Source organism: Chiloscyllium plagiosum, unplaced genomic scaffold (assembly GCF_037043375.1).
Source record: "Chiloscyllium plagiosum isolate Xiang-an unplaced genomic scaffold, Cpla_swu_hap1 HiC_scaffold_4, whole genome shotgun sequence".
Classification (NCBI taxonomy): domain Eukaryota; kingdom Metazoa; phylum Chordata; class Chondrichthyes; order Orectolobiformes; family Hemiscylliidae; genus Chiloscyllium; species Chiloscyllium plagiosum.
Genome location: NW_028270142.1, coordinates 75,445,613 through 75,466,199, shown reverse-complemented (window position 1 = coordinate 75,466,199; position 20,587 = coordinate 75,445,613). Strand labels below are relative to the sequence as shown.

The 20,587-nt window shown below is 40.6% G+C and overlaps 1 protein-coding gene across 8 annotated transcripts in view; it reads right to left on the bottom strand.

Annotated features, from left to right (window-relative positions):
- Positions 1-20,587, bottom strand: part of plag1 (pleiomorphic adenoma gene 1) — a 346,025-nt gene that overhangs the window by 22,473 nt on the left and 302,965 nt on the right. For 5 of the 8 annotated variants that reach the window (XR_015756985.1, XR_015756986.1, XM_087986371.1 and 2 more), the window contains exon 2: positions 4,259-4,361. The exons of 2 other annotated variants lie outside the window; for them this stretch is intronic. The gene's annotated coding sequence lies outside the window, so the exon portion shown is untranslated. Of the gene's footprint in view, positions 1-4,258; positions 4,362-6,419; positions 6,976-20,587 lie in introns of those variants that run through there. One more of the 8 variants, XM_043688388.2, reaches the window with a different exon arrangement.

The window sequence follows — 20,587 nt, the reverse complement described above, 5'->3', positions numbered from 1 at the left end:
CATTGGAAAACAATGAAGATGCACAAGGAGGAAACTAATTGTGCAGTTCAATGTATGATTTCAGACAGCATGTTAACAATACAAATCATGGATGTCAAATTTGTAAAGTGCAATAGGACTTGCTTCTTAGAAGGGTATGTTGCAAGATCTACCTGGTGACGGGCTAATTTAGATCTAGTAATATGTAAATCATGCAGGATTGATAAGAGATCTCAGTTAAGGACCCTGTGTTCACATTATAGAAGAATTTCAAATTCAGTTTGAGGTTGAGCAAATTGGGTCTCAAACCAGTGTCCTCTACTTCAAGAAAGGCAATGACAAGAGGAGTAGAGATAAGAGTTGTCTCAAGCAGGTTGGGATAGTGTAAGAGGAAAGTAGGTGGATGAGCAGTGGCAGACATTTCTGCAAATATTTCATAGTGCTCGGTAAAACTTGATTTCAGTCAAAAAGGAAAATTCAAATGACAAGGATAAACTTCCAATCCTAAACAAAACCACATAATGCAGTAAAAACTAGTGATTGGTCAGAAGATTGGGGACTTTGTTTTTAAAACAAGGAACCAGTAGTAGATGGTGAAAAGCTGATAAAAAGGAAGAAATTAATTATGACAATAGTTTGGCAAAACATAGCAAGAGCTTCTACTGTTTTTTTAAAAAAAACATACTTGAGTTACTGTAAGTGTGGGCTGCTTGAAGGACAAAAATGGGGAATTAACGATGAGGAACAGGGAAGTGACAAATAACAAACCAATATTTTGCATCAGTCTTCACAATGGAGGAAGCTATAAACATCCCAGAGAGTGGTTAAAAAGGCATTTAGCATGCTTGCTTTCGTCACTCAGTCCTTTGAATGTAGAAGTTGGGAAATCATGTTGAGGTCGTACAGGGCATTGGTGAGGACATTTTCTGGAGTACTGTGTCCAGTTCTGGTCACACTGCTATAGGAAGGATATTATCAAGTTAGAGAGGGTTGACAAGAGATTTACCAGGATGTTGCAGGGTATGAAAATTTTGAATTATAAAGGTTGCAGGCTATTTTCAGTAGAATGTAGGAGGTTGAGAGGTGACTTGATAAAAACTCATGAGGGATATAGATGAGTTACTGGTAGGTAACTTTTTCCAATATGTGGGATTTCAAGGGTTGGGGACATACATTTAAGGTGAATAATTAAAAAGAAAACATGAGGGGCAATTTATTTTTTTACAAAGAGGATGCTCTGCATGTGGAATGAACTTCCTGAGGAAGTGGTGGATGCAGGCGCAGTTACAACATTTAAAAGGTTTGGAAGGATATGGCCCAGGAGCAGACAGGTGGGACTAGTTTAGTTTGGGATTATGTTTGGCATGGACTAGTTGGACTAAAGGGTCTGTTTCCATGTTGTATGACTCGATGACTTTATGATAGTACTTTTCGTAACTAAGGAGGGGAACGATCTTATAAGTCTCTATCATGAGGGATAAAGTATTTTATAAACTAATAGGTCTAAAGGCAGACATGTCATCAGGATCTGATAATCTATATCTAAGGGTTTAAAAAGGAAGCGGCTGTAGAAATAGTGGAGGCATTGGTTGTAATATTCCAGAATTTACTAGATTCCAGAAGGGCTCCAGCAGATTAAAAAATTCCTAATGTGACAGCCCTGTTCAAGATGGAAGAGAGACACAAAACAGGAAACTGAAGGTCAATTAGCCTAAATCTGTTGCTGATGCTATAATTCATTACCAAGGAAGACTTGGCTGGACATTTAGAAAAGCTTAACATGATCAAAAACATGGTTTTGTGAAAAGGAAATTATGTTTCACAAATGTGCTAGAGTTCTTCGAGGATATAACAAGCAAAGTTGATAAAGGGGAATTGGCAAATGTTTTGTATTTGGATATTCAGAAGGCATTCAATAAGGTATGATATTAAAAGCTATTCCAGAAGATAGTAGCTCACAATTTTGGGGTTAATTTATTAGCATGAATTAAGGATTAGTTAATGCACAGAAGATATAGTTGGGATTAATGGGGCTTTTTCAGATTTAATTAGTAGAGTGTCACAAGAATCAGTCTGAGGGCCTTAATTATTTACTGTCTATATTAATGACTAGGAGGAAGGGACAGATCTGTTGTCAATGCCAAAATAGGTGGGAGGGTAAGTTGTGACAAGGCCTTAAAAGGTATCTACAACAGGTTATGAATAGATTGAGGAAAATGGGCAAAATCTTGGCAGATGGATTTAATGCACTTCCACAGGAAAAAAGAAAAAGTAGTCAGAGATTTTCAGAAAGTGAGATGCAGGGGGATTTAGATGTACTTGTGCATGAAACAAGATGTTAGCCTGCTAATATCGGCAGCAAATGGAATTTTGACTTTTATCGCTAGGGTGTTGAGAAATTTAAAAGTAGTAAAGTCTTGTTACAATTGTATAGGATGTTGGTGAGGCTGTGCCTAGAGTATTATAGACAACACTGGTTCCCTTTTAAAAGGAAGTATACATTAGCATAAGAGGCAGTTCAAAAGCTATTTATTTGGCAGATTCTTAGGATGAAGGAGGTGACTTATTAAGAATAGCTAAACAGTTCATGTATTTATTGCACAGTTTAGAATAACCAGGGACTGTCTAATTGAAACATACAAGATTTTGAGGGGCTAATCAGAGCAAATGTTGAAATTATGTTTCCACGAAGGAGACTTTTGAAGTGGAAACGCAGTTAAAGAATAAGGACACACAATTAAAACTGAGATACGAAAGAAATTCTTTTCCTGTAGGATAGGGAATTCCCTACTCCAAAAGCTGTGGAGATTAGATCGTGGAAAGTATTTGAAGAGGAGGCAGAGAGAGTTTTGAAATATGAGGAACTACACAGATATGTTGATCTTGAACAAAGAGGAGTCACAATCTTGTTCAAGCATGCTTGAGGGACCAAATGGCCTACTGCTGCTCCTTTTTTTTTAAATCCTTGAATGGACCTACTCTGCCCCTACCTACCCACTTTAATCGTTATATATGTCTCAAATACCTTGCTATTTTCCTTAATCCTGTTTGCCAAAGATATTTCATGGGCCCTTTTGTCCCTCTTAATCCCTTGTTTAAATTCTTTGCTTTCTTTACATTCTTCTTATAGTCTTCAGTTTCCAAAACCTTATATATGCCTCCCTTTCCTATGTGACTAAGCTCACAATTTCTCATCATTCAAAGTTCCCAAATCTTGACATCCTTATTCTTCATTTTCACAGGAATGTGGTGTTCTTGACCTCTAATTAACTGACCTTTTAAAAAGAATTCACATGTGGATTTACCCTCAAACAACTGCCTCAGTTTACATTTCCCAGTTATTGCCTAATACTGTGATAGCATTCTCCAAGTGTAGTACTTCCACCCAAGGGTTACTCTCATCCTTATCCATAAGTAACTTAAAACTTACAGAATTATGGTCAATGTTCCTGAAATGCTTTCCCACTGAAACTTCGATCACCTGCCAGGCTCATTCCCCAATATCAGGACTAGTATGACCCCTTCTCTTGTTGGATTATTTACATATGGTTTCATCATTATCATAACTATTGTTAAAATTTTCTATCCCATTTTAAGCTCCATAGCTTTAGTCATCCAGGAGCTTTACCTTTGGGTATTCCTCCTTTCCTCTACCACCTTCCATCTTTGCATTGTGTTCATTCTTCCCCAAACTATCTCCATTGTGAGTCAAGAGTGTGGTGCTGGAAAAGCACAGCAAGTCAGACAGCATCTGAGGAGCAGGAGAATCGACGTTTCGGGCATAAGCCCTTCATCAGTCCTGATGAAGAGCTTATGCCCGAAATGTTGATTTTCCTGCTCCTTGGATGCTGCCTGATCTGCTGTGCTTTTCCAGCACCACATTCTCGACTTTGATCTCCAGCATCTACAGTCCTCACTTTCTCCTATCTCCACTGTGAGGGCAACCCTTAGTTCACAAGCTGTTTTGCTTATCAATTTATGCTCCACCAACCAACCTGGATCAGAACAGGTTTTATAAAAAGACTCATGGAAGTTGGCATTCATTTACACCGTCTTTTTACACAGAAATTGTAAACCTTATGATCACTGTTATTCAATTCTTTTCTACTGAAGCATGTTCCACTTGCCCTTTAGTACCTCCCCACTTCTTACAGCTTAAAATTATTTCAGAAAAAAGACTTTTTTCTCACCTAACATGCATTCAGATTAATGTTATGAAATTACCAACATGTACAGACCGTATAAGCAACAAAGTTCTAGCACATAAAAGGACAGTTACCTTTTCTGTACTCCACTGTCCTGTTGCAAATCATTTGCAATAGTCTCAACCAGTTCAGCTAATTTCTCCAGCTGGCAACCAAAAATATGTCATTTTTGATGATCTAAAAAAGATATGACATGAATGCAAAAGTTTTCAGGTAAGCCTTTTACTGAAAATTTTGGGTTAATTGAAATTAGCAGATAAGCACTACAAACTGACAGTTTCGAGTTCAATTTTATCCTATATTAGGATTCCTACACTGGCTGAGGTTACTGTGGAGCTCCTGCCTTCTCAACCTCACCCTTAATTCCGAGGTGTGATAAATCAGGATAAAGCTACCACCAATCAATTCTCTCTAATGACAGACTGGCCATACAGTCCTCTGGGACTGTGGCGACTTTAAACTTTTTTTTAAAAATATGAATCTCCCAAAGCATACTCAAAGTCACAAGGAATGTGCTGTTTTATGAGAGGGAGAACAATACTAGGTTGAGTATTGCTGTTGGTGGCAAGTGACACTTCCTATTGTTCACAGATATTTTAATGGGCATTTAAACTGGAGGTTCCTGCCAGTCAGCTATCAATAAAGCACAGTGTCAGTAGACTGTTTGAACAATGCAAGGAAACATATCTCCTTAATGGAGACTGAAGAATCGTTAATAAGAAAATGATTCTTTTTAATTTTTAAAACCTCCAATAATTAAAAACTGAAGATCCAAACCTTCTGCAGTTAATTTGGAGTGCTGGAGGGGCTGTTTGGTTGCAACCAAGATTTACCATGCATTAATCAGGTACTTGTGGAATGGAGAAGCTCTAACATTTCAGACAAGCTGAGAAGGTAGCACCACATTCGGATATACTGGCTTGAATAGCTATCCCATAGGTTTTGAAGGAGCAAGGCAACTTGGACAATAAACTCATCATTTACACTTAAAATGCATGTGCGGTCACTGCAATTTGCAATGTGATTTGCACATTAGTAACGGCGAGTGCTGTTAGCTCCTTCTGCCATAGAATTACATAGCCACAGACACAGTAGATGAGGTGTACACATCCTTACCTTCTCCCTTCATCTCCATCCTGTACTTGACTTTCCTGACTAATTTGCAACTGCTGAAGTTCGAATTCTCTTTCTTTTTGGTCAGCTGAGAAATTTATCTCCCAATTTGTAAATTAAGATTTTCTAACTCCACTGCACTTGACAGTTTCTCTGAAATACTCAAGTGCTTTGTCCCTGGTTAAACCCAATTCCAAGCTGTTTGCTAATTCTAAAAGTATATCCTTACTCTATCTTTCTAAACTTTCTTGGAAAATTTGGGAAGCATCTTCAAACCCCAGAACCTCTTTAGCAATTTAACCAACCACAACTAACCAAAGTTAAATACATTTTCTCATGAGTTTTATTAAAAGATCTAGGACACTGATCACCAACTGTTTAAATCTGCTGGGACCTTTTGTACCCCAAACCTGTGCAACCCCCTCAGAATTTGTCTAAACCTGTCAAAACGCCCGGATGGGATCTTAGAAACCTGCCCAAATCCTGGATGATGAGCCACAAATTGTCATGACATGGAGGTGCAACCCCCCGTTACATCCAGAAAAGCTCACCTTGCCTCTTTTTCTCTCTCTCTCAACAGAGTGAGAGAGAACTCCTAATTTCCACTATTTAATTTGTCAAGGAAAATGTAGAGAAATAAGAGAATGTTTCTGGGTGGGTTACTCTTCGGAGGGTCAGTGTGGACCTGTTGGCCCAAAAGGCCTGTTTGCACACTGTAGGGATTCGTAAAACAAAAAAATTAAAGGAAGATCATTACTAGAAAATAAGTTGTTAAGACTAAACAAAACTATTAACAGATCCAAGCCACTTTTTTCTTAACTACTTACTATCCCCAACTCTAAAAATGCTGTTCCAATAACAAAGTTAAAAATCACACAACACCGGGTTATAGTCCAACAGGTTTAATTGGAAGCACACTATCTTTCGGAGCGACGCTCCTTCATCAGGTGATCACAATCACCTGATGAAGGAGCGTCGCACCGAAAGCTAGTGTGCTTCCAATTAAACCTGTTGGACTATAACCTGGTGTTGTGTGATTTTTAACTTTGTACACCCCAGTCCAACACCGGCATCTCCGAATCGTTCCAATAACACACTTATTAAACATTACATTAACCTAACCTCAAGTCCACAAAGTTTCTCTCCTCTCCAATGTCTTCAATCTTCTGTCTGCTGATCTCCCTGGGTCGCGGCTTTCTTTTTACTGTGAGTATGTTTTTACAGGAAAAGATAACTTTTTGATAGTGTCTTTGAATTTCTCGGAGAGCAAGATGTTAGAGGGGCAGTTAGCTCTCCGGCTCTTCAGCAGTTCCTCTGCTGATTGGTGGCAGTTGTTTTGACCAATTTTCAAAATGCTCATGTATTTAAACCCCCAGCATTATTCCTTCTCATTGGTCTGATATTGTCAAACAATGAATTCAAACTCATTTGGGTTTCAGTATCCTGGGCATGATTAAAGTAATTGGTTAAATTTGAGTGGTTGTCAAAACAGCAACCAAAACTCAGGTATTTATTTAACAGCCAACTGTTACATGTATCTATTTTGGAACAGCCCATCTCCCAGCCTTTCCATTCAGGCAGCTGAGCCTGCACTTCAAATTCAGAAAACGCTCCCTTTTTAAAGTGAACATATACTCATTCAACTTTGTAACAGCTTGTACATCTGAGTCACGAGCCATTTGATCAGTGTATCAGGCGACACGGTGGCTCAGTGGTTAGCAATGCTGCTTCATTATGCCAGGGGCCCACATTCAATTCTACTCTCAGGCAACTGTGCAAACTCCACACAAACATTTTTCCAATTTCTGTGTGGATTTCCTCCAGGTATTCCAGCTTCCTCCCATGGTCCAAATCTGTGCATGTTAGGTGGTTTGGCTATGCTCAATTGTCTACAGTATCCAGGGATGTGCAAGCTATATGGGTTAGCCATGGGAATTGCAGGATTATGGGGTTAGGATGGAGTTGGGTCGGGATGTGGGATGCTGTTTGGAGGGTCAGTGCAGACTTGGTGTGCTGAATAGCTTATTTCCATACTATAGGGAGTCTATTCTATTCCAGACCTTGTCACTTATAAGTTACTGAGATTTGTCATTGTGGCTCAAATACTGGAAATATAGCAAACTAAGCAGAATGTAGCCATTATGACTGCCTCCAAGAAACACTGTGTATGGTTTTACAGCAGCTGGACGTTGAGGAAGTGAAATTCCTTACTTACCAGTGAAATGTGGCTATGATATCTCAGGGTTGACTGGAATGCCTACTATCCTGCAGCTAGGGAAATGCGTGTAATTCTTGCAAAGTCATGTGCTCATTTGTCTTTATGAAGAGAACAATTTTTTCCCGTTCTTTTGGAATTCAAAGCTTCTGCAACCTCCCTATGCAATGGTGACAAATAAGGAGATTTGTAACAACATTGTTCCAGCCTTGTCATCATCTGAAGCTGCAGTAAGTGAGGATGTTGTCCATGAGACTTAGAGTCAGAGATGTACAGCACAGAAACAGACCCTTCAGTCCAACTCGGCCATGCTGATCAGATATTACGTGCACTATCCTCTGTGTGAAAAAGTTGCCCCTTATGTCTCTTTTAAATTTTTCTCCTCTCACCTTAAACCTATCCACTCTAGTTCTGGACTTGCTCCATCCCAAGAAAAAAGACCTTGTCTATTTACCTTATCCATGCCCCTCATAATCTTTATAAACCACTTTAAAATCATTCCTCAGCCTCTGACACTCCAGGAAAACAGCACCAGCCTATAAAGCCTCTCCCAAATTCTTCAACCTTGGCAACACCCTGTCGTGGAAATAGGAGACATTTGTTACTCTTGGATCAAGTACTTGTAGATTGTCCTGTGACTACCGTGAGCAAGTGTAGCCTCCTGCTGAGAGACCATTCTCACAGCACACTTGGTCTACGCTACTTCTGCTTATCACCCTGCCATACAATATTCCAAAAGAGATGCAAACTACTGCATCATGTCTGGGAGCAAGCAGTGAAGAAGGGGATGAAAGTGCAGGTGTTGTTGGTGAGCCAGTTCAGACCTCTCTTCCAATCATATCTTTTACCCTTTTTGTTCTTCTACTATGCAAAAGGACACCAGACTGCAGCAACTGTTGGAAGCTTTTCACTGTATTTTACTGTATTACTTAGAGTAAAATTCAATTGACAATAAATACATCCTTCCTTCATGCAATTTCTTTGAACTTAGCAAAAATTCAGGTACAATAACACCTGCTACAGACTTCAACCATAAGCAACTTTGGGTTCATCAAACAGGTTAACAATTGCATCATGAACCAACAGATATAAATCAGCAACCAGCTTTAAAATGGTTGATGCTCCCATTAAATAATGCTGGTGGGAACCCTTCCTGCTGTGTGCATTTCAATTATATACAGTAGGTTCAACAGTGGGCATTAGTTGGAGTTTTGAATTCTAAAATTAACACACTGGCACCAAAGCAGCATGTGATGCTGACTGATATCATAATCTGCCCATTCTGCATACATCTGGTGGACGTTCATCGACAGTGCAGATGGCATCGTCAAAATGAAAGCACCAGAAGTATGTATAGGTCTTGGATACCATTCGAGATATTTGAGATGCCATTCTATGCACTTTAGCATAGAAAAATATGCTAAAGTGGAGCTGAGATAAAAATAAAATTAAACATAAAAAGACTGGAAGTCAGGCAACATCTGTGGAGAAAGAAACAATTCTATGGATTACCTAAAGTACACAAACCAGATATCCCACTCAGACCCATAGTATCACTGCCAGGGACACCATCATACAAACTGGCCAAAGAACTACAACAGAAACTGAAACACCTGGTCAGCGGATCCAAACACTCTATACAATCAACACAGGAATTCTTGGACATCATCAGAAATATACACATAGACAAAGAAGAAACCATGATATCATTCGACGTGACGGCACTGTTCACTTCGATTGACAAAACCCTAGCCAGAGAAACAATAGCCAACCCACTGGACATACAGAACAGAAAACAGGATGCTGAACCTATCAACAAAGACGGCATACTTAAACTACTGGACTTGTGCCTCACAACACACTTCACATTCAAAAACCAGATATACGAACAAATCAACGGAACACCCATGGGATCACCAATCTCGGGACTCGTAGCAGAGGCAGTTATGCAAAGGTTAGAACAAACAGTCCTACCACAAATTCAACCCAAACTCTGGGTCAGATATGTCGATGACACGTTTGTAATCATTAAAAACACGGAAATAGAAAAAACACACCGGATCATCAACGCCACACTCACAGGAATCCGATTCACGAGAGAAGAAGAAAAGGATAGCCAACTCCCATTCCTAGACGTGATGGTACAGAGAACACCGAACGGAGAATTCACTACAAGAGTATACAGGAAAGCCACACACACAGACCAAGTCCTAAACTATGAAAGTAACCACCCCAACACACACAAACGAAGCTGCATCAGGACACTATTCAAAAGGGTCACAACACACTGCAGTACACCAGAACTGCAAAAAGAAGAAGAGGAACACCTATACAAGGTATTCGCCAAAAACGGATACCCGCGCAACTTCATCAACAGATGCCTAAGAGAAAGACCACGGAACGAGGACATACCACAACCAAAAGGACTAGCCACACCGCATACATCAGGAGCATCTTGGAACTGACAGCCAGACTACTGTGACCCCTAGGACTCATAACGGCACACAAACCAACAGCCACGCTCAGACAACAACTCACCAGAACGAAGGACCCGATACCCAACATGAGCAAGACGAATGTAGTGTACAAAATACCATGCAAGGACTGCACTAAACACTATATAGGACAAACAGGAAGACAGCTAACAATCCGCATACATGAACATCAACTAGCCACGAAATGACACGACCAGCTATCCTTAGTAGCCACACACGCAGACAACAAGCAACATGAATTCGACTGGGACAACACTACTATCATAGGGCAAGCCAGACAGAGAACAGCCAAGGAATTCCTAGAGGCATGGCATTCATCCACAAACTCCATCAACAAACACATCGACCTGGACCCAATATACCAACCACTACAGCGGACAGCTGAAACTGACAACCGGAAGCGGCAGGAACAGACCACTATAAACACCGGAGGAAACATCAAAGAAGCGCTTCGCAGGAGGCTCCCAAGCACTGATGATGTCGCCGAGCCAGGGGACGAAACGTTTGCAACAAAAACTTCCAGCTCGGGGAACAGAACCACAACAACGACACCCGAGCTACAAATCTTCGCACAAACTTAGAAAGAAACAAAATTAACATCTAGAGTCCAATTTGTTTTCTTCTTTGGGAAGAAAACAAATAGTTTTTCTGTTTACCTCGAATTATTTGGCCTTTAGTTTCTAGTATATAGTTGAATCATAATTCATGTTTTCCAGAATTTTTATTCTTGCTTTGAGAGTAAAGATTTTGTATTGTGGAAGGAGCAAACTACAGCAAATTGCCAGGTATATCTCAAGATCAACCCATTTTTCAGCTTAAAGAGAGTGAACATTTAGAACAGAAATGAGGAAGAATTTCTTCACGCAAAGAATTGTGAACCTTCAGAATTCTCTACAATATCCAGGCTCAGGCTGACAAAAAAAATGGCAAGCAACATTCACACTATGCAAGTGCTTGGCAATGACCATCCCAGAAAGAGAAAATCTAACTATTGCCCCTTGATAGTCAATGGGATTATATCACTGAATTCCCAACTATCAGCATCTTGGGGATTACTAACAGCAGAACAAGCCATACGAATCCTGTGGCTGAGAAAGCAAGTCAGAGACTAGGAATCCTGCAAGTAACTGACCTCCTCCTGATTTGGAGATGCCGATGTTGGACTGGGTGTACAAAGTTAAAAATCACACAACACCAGGTTATAGTCCAACAGGTTTAATTGGAAGCACACTAGCTTTCGGAGCGTCGCTCCTTCATCAGGAGGACAACCACCTGATGAAGACACGGCGCTCCGAAAGCTAGTGTGCTTCTAATTAAACCTGTTGGACTATAACCTGGTGTTGTGTGATTTTTTAACTTTGACCCCCTCCTGACTTTCCAAAGCCAATTTGACAAAACAAGTCAGGAAGGTGATGGAATACTTCCCGTTTGCTAATATCAGTGCAGCTCCAACAATAAAAGCTTGATATCATCCAGGACAAATCAACCTTCCTGACGAGCAGAAACATTTACTCCATCCACTGCAGACACACTGCAACAGCAATGGGTATCATTCATTGACAGCAACTTCCAAATCCATACCCACTCCCAGCTTGTAGGACAGGAGCAGCAGATATATGGGAACATCATAGCCTGCAAGTTCACTTTTAAGCCACACACCACACTGACTTGGAAACATATTGTTGCTCCTTCACTGTTGCCAAGTTGAAAAGTTGCAACTCTCTTCCTAATAGTAGGGCCTACTTAACACCAAATGGACGGTAGCAGTTAAATAAGGCAGCACATCATCTTCTCAAGGATAACTTGGAATGGGTAATAAATATTGGCCCAGCCAGTTAAGCATATTTCCCATGAATAAAATAAAACAAATGGTTGGGGATGCTTCATCACTGACTATATTTCAGTTTGGAACAAGCAAATTTGCATGTCTCAGGAAATGAAATAATACTGGACTAAGTGACAGTGGATTTGAAGCCCAAGATTAGCTATGTTCTTTTTTTTGATTAGATTAGATTACTTACAGTGTGGAAACAGGCCCTTCGGCCCAACAAGTCCACACCGACCCGCCAAAGCGCAACCCACCCATACCCCTACATTTACCCCTTACCTAACACTACGGGCAATTTAGCATGGCCAATTCACCTTCCCTGTACATCTTTGGACTGTGGGAGGAAACCGGAGCACCCGGAGGAAACCCACACAGACACAGGGAGAACGTGCAAACTCCACACAGTCAGTCGCCTGAGGCGGGAATTGAACCCAGGTCTCTGGTGCTGTGAGGCAGCAGTGCTAACCACTGTGCCACCGTGCCGCCCATTCTTGTTGAATGATGGAGTAAAATTAACAGACCCATCTCATGCACTTACTTTTGAGTTGCATGGAAGATTATGGAAAATGTTAAGGGGAGTGAGAGACTCAGCAGAGGTTAAAGTTTTCAGAACAATTAATAGAACAGAAAATATGGAAAGGGTCAGGAACCTAACTTCAGGCATAGCAGATAATGAGTCCACTATGAGAAGGGGAGCAGTCAACGCAAGACTGAGGGCATCTTACTTAACTGCATGCAATACAGTCGACTCTGATAGAACATGATAGTTCTGTTCTTGTGCGATCTTGTGTTAAGAAAATCGCACTATAGCTGCACCATTTAAACTAATGGGGCCGGACTCGTGTTTTAGCCAATACGGGTAAGGAAAGTTCGCATTCTACAAATAAGTCTAAATTCTTCAACCACATTAAAGCAACACACGTTATAGCAGAACTGACTGTATACAAAACAAGATAAATGAGCTTGTATCACAGACTGAAATTGGGAGATACAATGTTGTGACAGAGACATGGCTGCAAGGGGTCAGGACTGGGAACTAGATATCCAAGGGAATACACCTTGTTGAAAGGGCAGATGAGCAGAGGGGATGAGTTGCCTAGTTAGTAAGAAATGAAATTAAGTCAACAGCAGGAAGTGATATAGAGTCGAAAGCTTGGGGGGGTGGGGGGGGGTAGAGTTGAGAAACAGCAAAGGAAAGAAACATCACGTGTACAGGCCTCCCAGCAGTCGTCAGGTTGTAGGAAAGAAAATAAATCAGGGAGATAGAAAAGGCATCTAGGAAAGGCACCTTTACAATAATCACAAGGGATATCAATAGGTGCCAGTGAACTGGAAAAATCAGTTTGGATATGAATATCAAGGAAAGGAATGTGAAATGTCTATAAGATGTTTTTTGTTTTGGAGCAGCTAGTGGTCGAGCTCACCAGGGAACAGGCAAATTCTGGATTTAGGGAACGTAATGAGGCAGACTTGATTAGGGAGCTTAAGGTGAAGGAACCCCGAAGAGGCAGTGACCAGAACATGATAGAATTCACCTGCAGTTTGAGGAGAAGGTAGAGTCAGATGTTATGACAATATAAATGAATAAATGGTAAATATGAAAACATAGGGGAAGAGCTAACTGGTGTTGATTGGAAGGGCAACCTCACAGGGAAGATAGTGGAGCAGCAATTACAGATGTTTCTGGGGGTAATTCGGGAGGCAGAGCAGAAATTCATTGCAAGGAAGCAGAATACTTGGGAAGGAAAGAGAAAGCATACAATGCGGTGAAGATTAGTGGAAGCCAGAAGATTGGGAAAGCTTATAAGAGACTAGCAGAGGACAACTAAAAAAAATGGTGGGAGAAGATGAAATATGAGAGCAAGCTAGCTAATAAAAGAAAAGAAAATTGCAAATGTTTTTCAGATATCTAAAAAGGTAAGAGACACACAAGAGTAGACATTGGACTGCTGCAAAATGAGGCTGGAAATGGGGAACAAAGAAATGGTAGGAGAACTATATCATACAATAGAATAGAATCATAAAATCCCTATAGTGTGGAAGGCCATTCGGCCCATCGAGTCCACACCGACCCTACAAAGAGTATCCCATTCAGACCTACTCCTTACTTTATCCTTATAACTTGCACTCCAAGGTCTCTTTATTCAGCAACACTCCCTAGGACCTTACCATTAAACGTATAAGTCCTGCTAAGATTTGCTTTCCCAAAATGCAGCACCTCCCATTTATCGAAATTAAATCTAAAATTTAAAAAATCAGAATGGTCAGAGAAAGACGATTCTGGTCTCCCTCCTATTGGAAGGATGTTATGAAACTTGAAAGGGTTCAGAAAAGATTTGGAAGTTTGGAGGATTTGAGCTACAGGGAGAGGCTGAATAGGCTGCGACTGTTTTCCCTGGAGCATCGGAAGCTCAGGGGTGACCTTGATAGAGGTTTCTAAAATCATGAGGGGCATGGATAAGGTAAATAGACAAGGTCTTTGCCCTGGGGTGGGGAAGTCCAGAACTAGAGGACATAGGTTTAGGGTGAGAGGGGAATAATTTAAAAGGACTGAAGAAGCATCTTTTTCATGCAGAGGGTGGTGCATGTTTGGAATGAGCTGCCAGAGGATGTGGTGGAGGCTGGTACGATTACTACATTTAAAAGGTACCTGGATAGATATATGAATAGGAAGGGTTTGGAGGGATATGAGCCGGGTACTGGCAAATGGGACTAGATTAGGTTAGGATATCTGGTCTGCATGGACGATTTGGACCGAAGGGTCTGTTTCCATGCTGTACATCTCTATGACTCTAATTAGTAAATAGGATGAAATTGATTGTGTTTCTCTGTCTGTCTTTGCTCTTGTAATGAGCTAGGAAATGAGAAAGAAGTAGAGTATGACCGAAGGTCAAAAAATTCTATTGGCAGAAAAAGTAGAAAACACTCACTGAGTCATTCTTTTTTAGATTAGATTAGATTAGATTACATTACAGTGTGAAAACAGGCCCTTCGGCCCAACAAGTCCACACCGACCCGCCGAAGCGAAACCCACCCATACCCCTACATTTACCCCTTACCTAACACTACGGGCAATTTAGCATGGCCAATTCACCTGACCCTGCACATCCTTTGGACTGTGGGAGGAAACCGGAGCACCCGGAGGAAACCCACGCAGACACGGGGAGAACGTGCAAACTCCACACAGTCAGTCGCCTGAGGCGGGAATTGAACCCGGGTCTCAGGCGCTGTGAGGCAGCAGTGCTAACCACTGTGCCACCGTGCCGCCCACAATTCTTCTTATCACTTGTACTCTCCAGCCCAGGTAGAGTTACCAGTGGCTATGAAACCTTTAGTAAAGAATGGATGCTTGGAGCTGCAAGAGGAAGTGATGGAGGCTAGTACAATTACAACATTTAAAAGGCATCTGGATGGGTATATGAATAGGAAGGGTTTGGAGGGATATGGGCCAAGTGCTGGCAGGTGAGACTAGATTGGGTTGGGATATCTGGTTGTCATGGACGAGTTGGACCGAAGAGTTTGTTTCCGTGCTGTGCGTCTCTATGACTACAACCATGTTGTTGCTGCCTTTGTCTGTCTTCCTCCTTTTTAAACCAGTTCTGGTCTCCCTCCTATTGGAAGGATGTTGTGAAACTGAAAGGGTTCAGGAAAGATTTACAAGGATGTTGCAAGGGTTGGAGGATTTGAGCTATAGGTAGAGACTGAATAGGCTGGGGCTGTTTTCCCTGGAGTATCGGAGGCTGAGGGGTGACCTTATAGAGGTTTCTAAAATCATGAGGGGCATGAAGAGGGTAAATAGACAAGGTCACCCCTTAGCCTCTGATACTCCAGGAAAAACAGTCCCAGCCTATTCAGTCTCTGCCTATAGCTCAAATCCTCCAACCCTTACAAAATCCTTGCAAATCTTTTCTGAACACTTTCCAGTTTCACAACATACTTACGATGTAGATGTCATATACATGGACTTAAGTAATATGTTTGGTAAGGTTCCCCAAAAACTGGTCACTTTGGACAGAGAAGAGAAGGTTTTCTCCTGAAAATGTTAAGCATCTTTAGAATCCTTTATCCCAGAAAGCTTTAGATGCTCCCTTATTGACTATATTCAAGCCACAGGTCAAAACTTAAAGAATATGAAGTAATTGCAGGAATGTGTAGTTGAAGTCAAAGATTAGCTAAGGCCTTATTGAATGGTAAACTAGAGCAGGGTTATTTTTCCAATATTACCACTTTTGATTTGCTTAATCAAGTGAAGATTTAAATTGTATTTGTTTAATTGGGGTTAGTTGTAAACACGCCACAAGGAAAATAAACATAGGGTCCAGGCCAAAATTAAGGCTATGGGTTGACAACTTTGTGGTTGTTTTAGGACTGAAACTAATGTAAACTGGAAAATTGTAGAGATTTTAAAATAAACTATTAATCAAACACATCTAAGTTTTAAATTGGCTTCATTTATAATTTAAAGAATGTAACAGGTCTCTTGGAGAGCATAAGTCTGTACAGTCTTTAGAAAATATCTTCAGTGAACTTGTGTTAGCAATCAATAGTTATTGTAGAGTCTTTTAAAAAAAATCAACAGGGCATTGGGAGTGTTGTGTGGGGGACAGGGGGAGGGAGGAAGGGAAGTTGATCAGCATTTACTGCCCATCTCCAATTGTTTGGAAAGCTGTTAAGAGTCAAACACATAGCTTTAAGCCTGGAATCACATGTGAGACACACCAGGTAAGAATGGCAGATTTCATTCACTAAAAAGGACATAGAGAATTACACCTTCTGCAAAGATGTGATTTGAACTAAAGTTCCCAGGACATTAGCATAGGGCTTGGGATTACTAGCAAAAATAGAAACTGTAGGAGAAGCTTGGCAGGTCTGGTAGCACCTGTTAAGAGAAAGCAGAGTTTACGTTTTGAGTCCAGTTACCATTCTTAAGAACTGCACAATTGTTTCTTTTTCTCTCTGAACTCCATCTCTGCCTATCCACCCACTTCTTTATACCCTCCTGTCCCCTTCAGCATATATACCGCTTTTTCCTAGCTACTATTAGTTCTGAAAAAGCTTAAAAATTACAACGCCAGGTTATAGTCTAACAGTTTAATTGGAAACATTAGCTTTCGGAGTGCTGCTCCTTCATCAGGTGGTTGTGGGGTACACAATTGTAAGACTCAGAATTTATAGCAGAAGTTTACAATGTGATGTAACTGAACAGTTACATTGAAAAATACCTTGATTGTTTGTTGAGTCTTTCATGTTAGAGTGACCATGTTAGTTTCACTTCTTTCATATGTAAATCACAAAACTTCTTTTAAAAAGTTACTTTCTCAGGTTAACTTTAACAATTGGTGTCAGCCCAGATAATATGTTGAAAGTGTAAACATCCCTGTATACTGTTGTCTGTGCCATACTGTTTAGACTGATTCTAATCTTTAAAAAAATGAGTTAACAGAGCCTTACATGAATTCATGCAGTTTTTGAGCAAAGAACAATATAACTCTGCAAGTACAAATTCACCCCACAAATGTATGTATATATGTGTGTGTGTGTGTGTGAGAGAGAGAGAGTGTGTGTGTAAAGGGGTCTAAGTCTGTGTGAGTGTGGGAGTGTGTGTGTGTGTGTGTGCGTGCGTATGTTTTTGTGTGGGTAGGTGTGTACAGGCACTCTCACACACTCCTACAGACACACACTCTCACATGCACCCTCTCACAAACTTAGACCCTTTACACACACACACACACACACATTTACACTTTCTCAGACACTCACAATCCCCCACCCCAGACACACACATATACACACCTACAGACACACACACACTCCCAAATACACCCTCACACAGACTTAGAAACCTTTACACACACACACACATTTACACTCTCTCTCATAGACACTCACAATCCCCACATACCCCCCCCCCACGCACACATACACATATACAATTGCGGGGTGAATTTGTACTTTGCTCAAAAACTGCATGAATCCATGTAAGACTCTGTTAACTCATTTTTTAAAGATGAGAATCAGTCTAAACAGTATGGTACAGACAACTGCACATAGGGGGCTAATACCTTCAACATATTATCTGGGCTGACACCAATTATTAAAATCAACCTGAGAATGTAATTTGTAAAAAATGTTTTGTGATTTACATATGAAAGAAGCGAAACTAAAATGGTTACTCTAACAGATGAGAGACTTAAACAATTGAGGTATTTTTTCAATGTATAATTTCAGTTACATCACACTGTAAACTTTTCTATAAATTCTGTGCCTTACAATTGTGTCCTCCACAACCACCTGATGAAGGAGCAGCACTCCGAAAGCTAGTGCTTCCAATTAAACCTGTTGGACTATAATCTGGTGTTGTGAGATTTTTTTTAAACTTTGTACACCCCAGTCCAACACCAGCATCTCTAAATTCTGAAAAAGAGTCACTGAACTCAAATGTTCATTTGACTTTCTCTCACTGGACTAGGAACAATAACTCGGTTTTCTTTCCGCAGATGAATTGTGGAGATTCTCCAGCAATGTCTGTTTTTATTCAGGCTTCCAGCAATTGCAGTTCTTTGTTTCATTCACGATTATGTATCCATAAAATTACCTCGGCCACCACCTCTCTCCAAATGTTTTTCTCACTCAAAGAATATTGATAAGTTTTGAAGAATATTTAGATGCAACAGTTGGGTCACTTAGGAAGTGATTAAATCTGTGAAAGGTGACACTACTTACTATAAGTGAACATATTGTTCTTCTGGTGCCATCATATCTTGTTAAAGATCTATGGAGTGAGTAAGTGTGGAGAAACAAATTAAGGGTTGATCTTATAAAGTGACTGTACTATCTGCCAATGAATTTGGAGATGGTAGGAAGTGATATCACCAGGATGACCAGCAAGAAAGTAAATGATTTGGAAAGGATTTGGGCAAGCGTTACCAGCTAATCCAAGATTGACCATAAACAGCTCATGCATTAATAATCAGTTAAGAGTTCAGGATATCTCTGATCATACATAGGGGTAGCAGCTCGTAAGGATTAATAAATGATGATCTGTAGTAGGCCAGTCTTCCTTTGTTGTGAAAGAGGGAAGGAAAATGCCAGTCAACAAAAGACCTGTAAGACACAGAAGCAGAAGTTAGGCCATTCAGCCCATCCAGTCTGCTCTGCCATTCAATTATGTCTGATCTCCAATCTCCTGCCTTTTCCCTGTATCCAGTCAACCACTGAACGAACATACTAAAGTGTATCCATAAAGTAAAAACCATTGCTTTATGAACTATTATTTCTTCTGCACTTGTACTGATGAATTCAATAAATTCTGCAAAACCTGTGAAAACATTTGTATCTGGAATGGGTCTTGAAACTAATTAGGACCAGTAATGTTCCGATCATGGGACAGAACCAAGCTACAACTATAATTAACATAATTTACAATTAAAATGAACCCAAAAATTGTATGTCGGTTTCTTTTTCTGACATTTGGCCAGCTTCACTCACATTAAAATTACTTGGTATTCATTGGTTTACATGCTAATATTGCAGAGTTTTGCCTTATTATAACTGGTGCAAGAACCAATGTATATACATCTCAAAATATGTGTCATTGAAGATTTGGGGAGAAAATTATGCTCACAGATTGAGAGAGATTTTTGGAGCTAAAAACAACTTCTCACAAATAATTTCCAGAAAGGTCAACTAAGGAACCACTGGATGGAGAGAACTGTCATCTTGGCTCACAGGGCTCAATTTTATGATTAAACATTAAGTTCTAAATTAAAGAGATGTTAGAACTCAAAAGTGTAATTCTAAAGCTGTAGTTGATTAAGCAAACTAGTTAAATATGGTTCTTGAAGCACGACAGGCAGCTGAGAGTGCTAGCTGCAGAGAGAAAAACAGAGTTGAAATGAGTGTGGGAGGTTTGGACGGGGGAGATAGGAGCCATTGCTGTGTTGTGTTTCCGTTCCTACTTCCACACGTGGAGATAGCAGTGCATGAAACATAGTAGCTCAGAAAGTGAGTTAGATCAATGGGAGCAGCTGATTGGAAATACCCACCAGGACTTACTCGTCAGAACGGTGGCTCAGTAGTTAGCATTGCTGCCTCACAGCACCAGGGTCCCAGGTTCGATTCCAGCCTTGGGTAACTGTCCGTGTGGAGTTTGCACATTCTCCCAGTGTCTGCGTGGGTTTCCTCTGGGTGCTCTGGTTTCCTCCCACAGTGCAAAGATGTGCAGGTCAGGCGAATTGGCCATGCTAAATTGCAGAGTGTTCGGTCAATTAGTCAAAGGGAAATGGGTCTGGGTGTGTTACTCTTCGGAGGGTTGGTGTAGACTGGTTGGGCCGAAGAGCCTGTTTCCTCACTGTAGGAAATCTAATCTAAACTATTATTTTGTAAATTATTACTTAAGCAGGGGGGGAGGACATAATTGATTTATTTATTTTTGAAAAAAATCTTCAAGTTTTTAAACTTTAGTGGGTTCAGTCAAAACCAAAACTAGCTGTTAAAAAGGGTAGATATGGTTATCAGTAGAGTGGAATCCTCCTTCTCTCGGATGTGGGAGATTAGGGAGCAGTCGAGTGCCCCTGAAGACTATGTCTGCAGGATGCAAGTCCAACTGGAGCTCTTCTCCGACCACATGGATGACTGGAATGGTAGTTGGATGTACTGAGAAGCATTTAGAAGGCAGACAGTAGCTTTAAGGAGGTGGTCACACCACCCGTTGAGTCAGGTAGATGGATGACCGTCAGATGAGGTAGCCCAG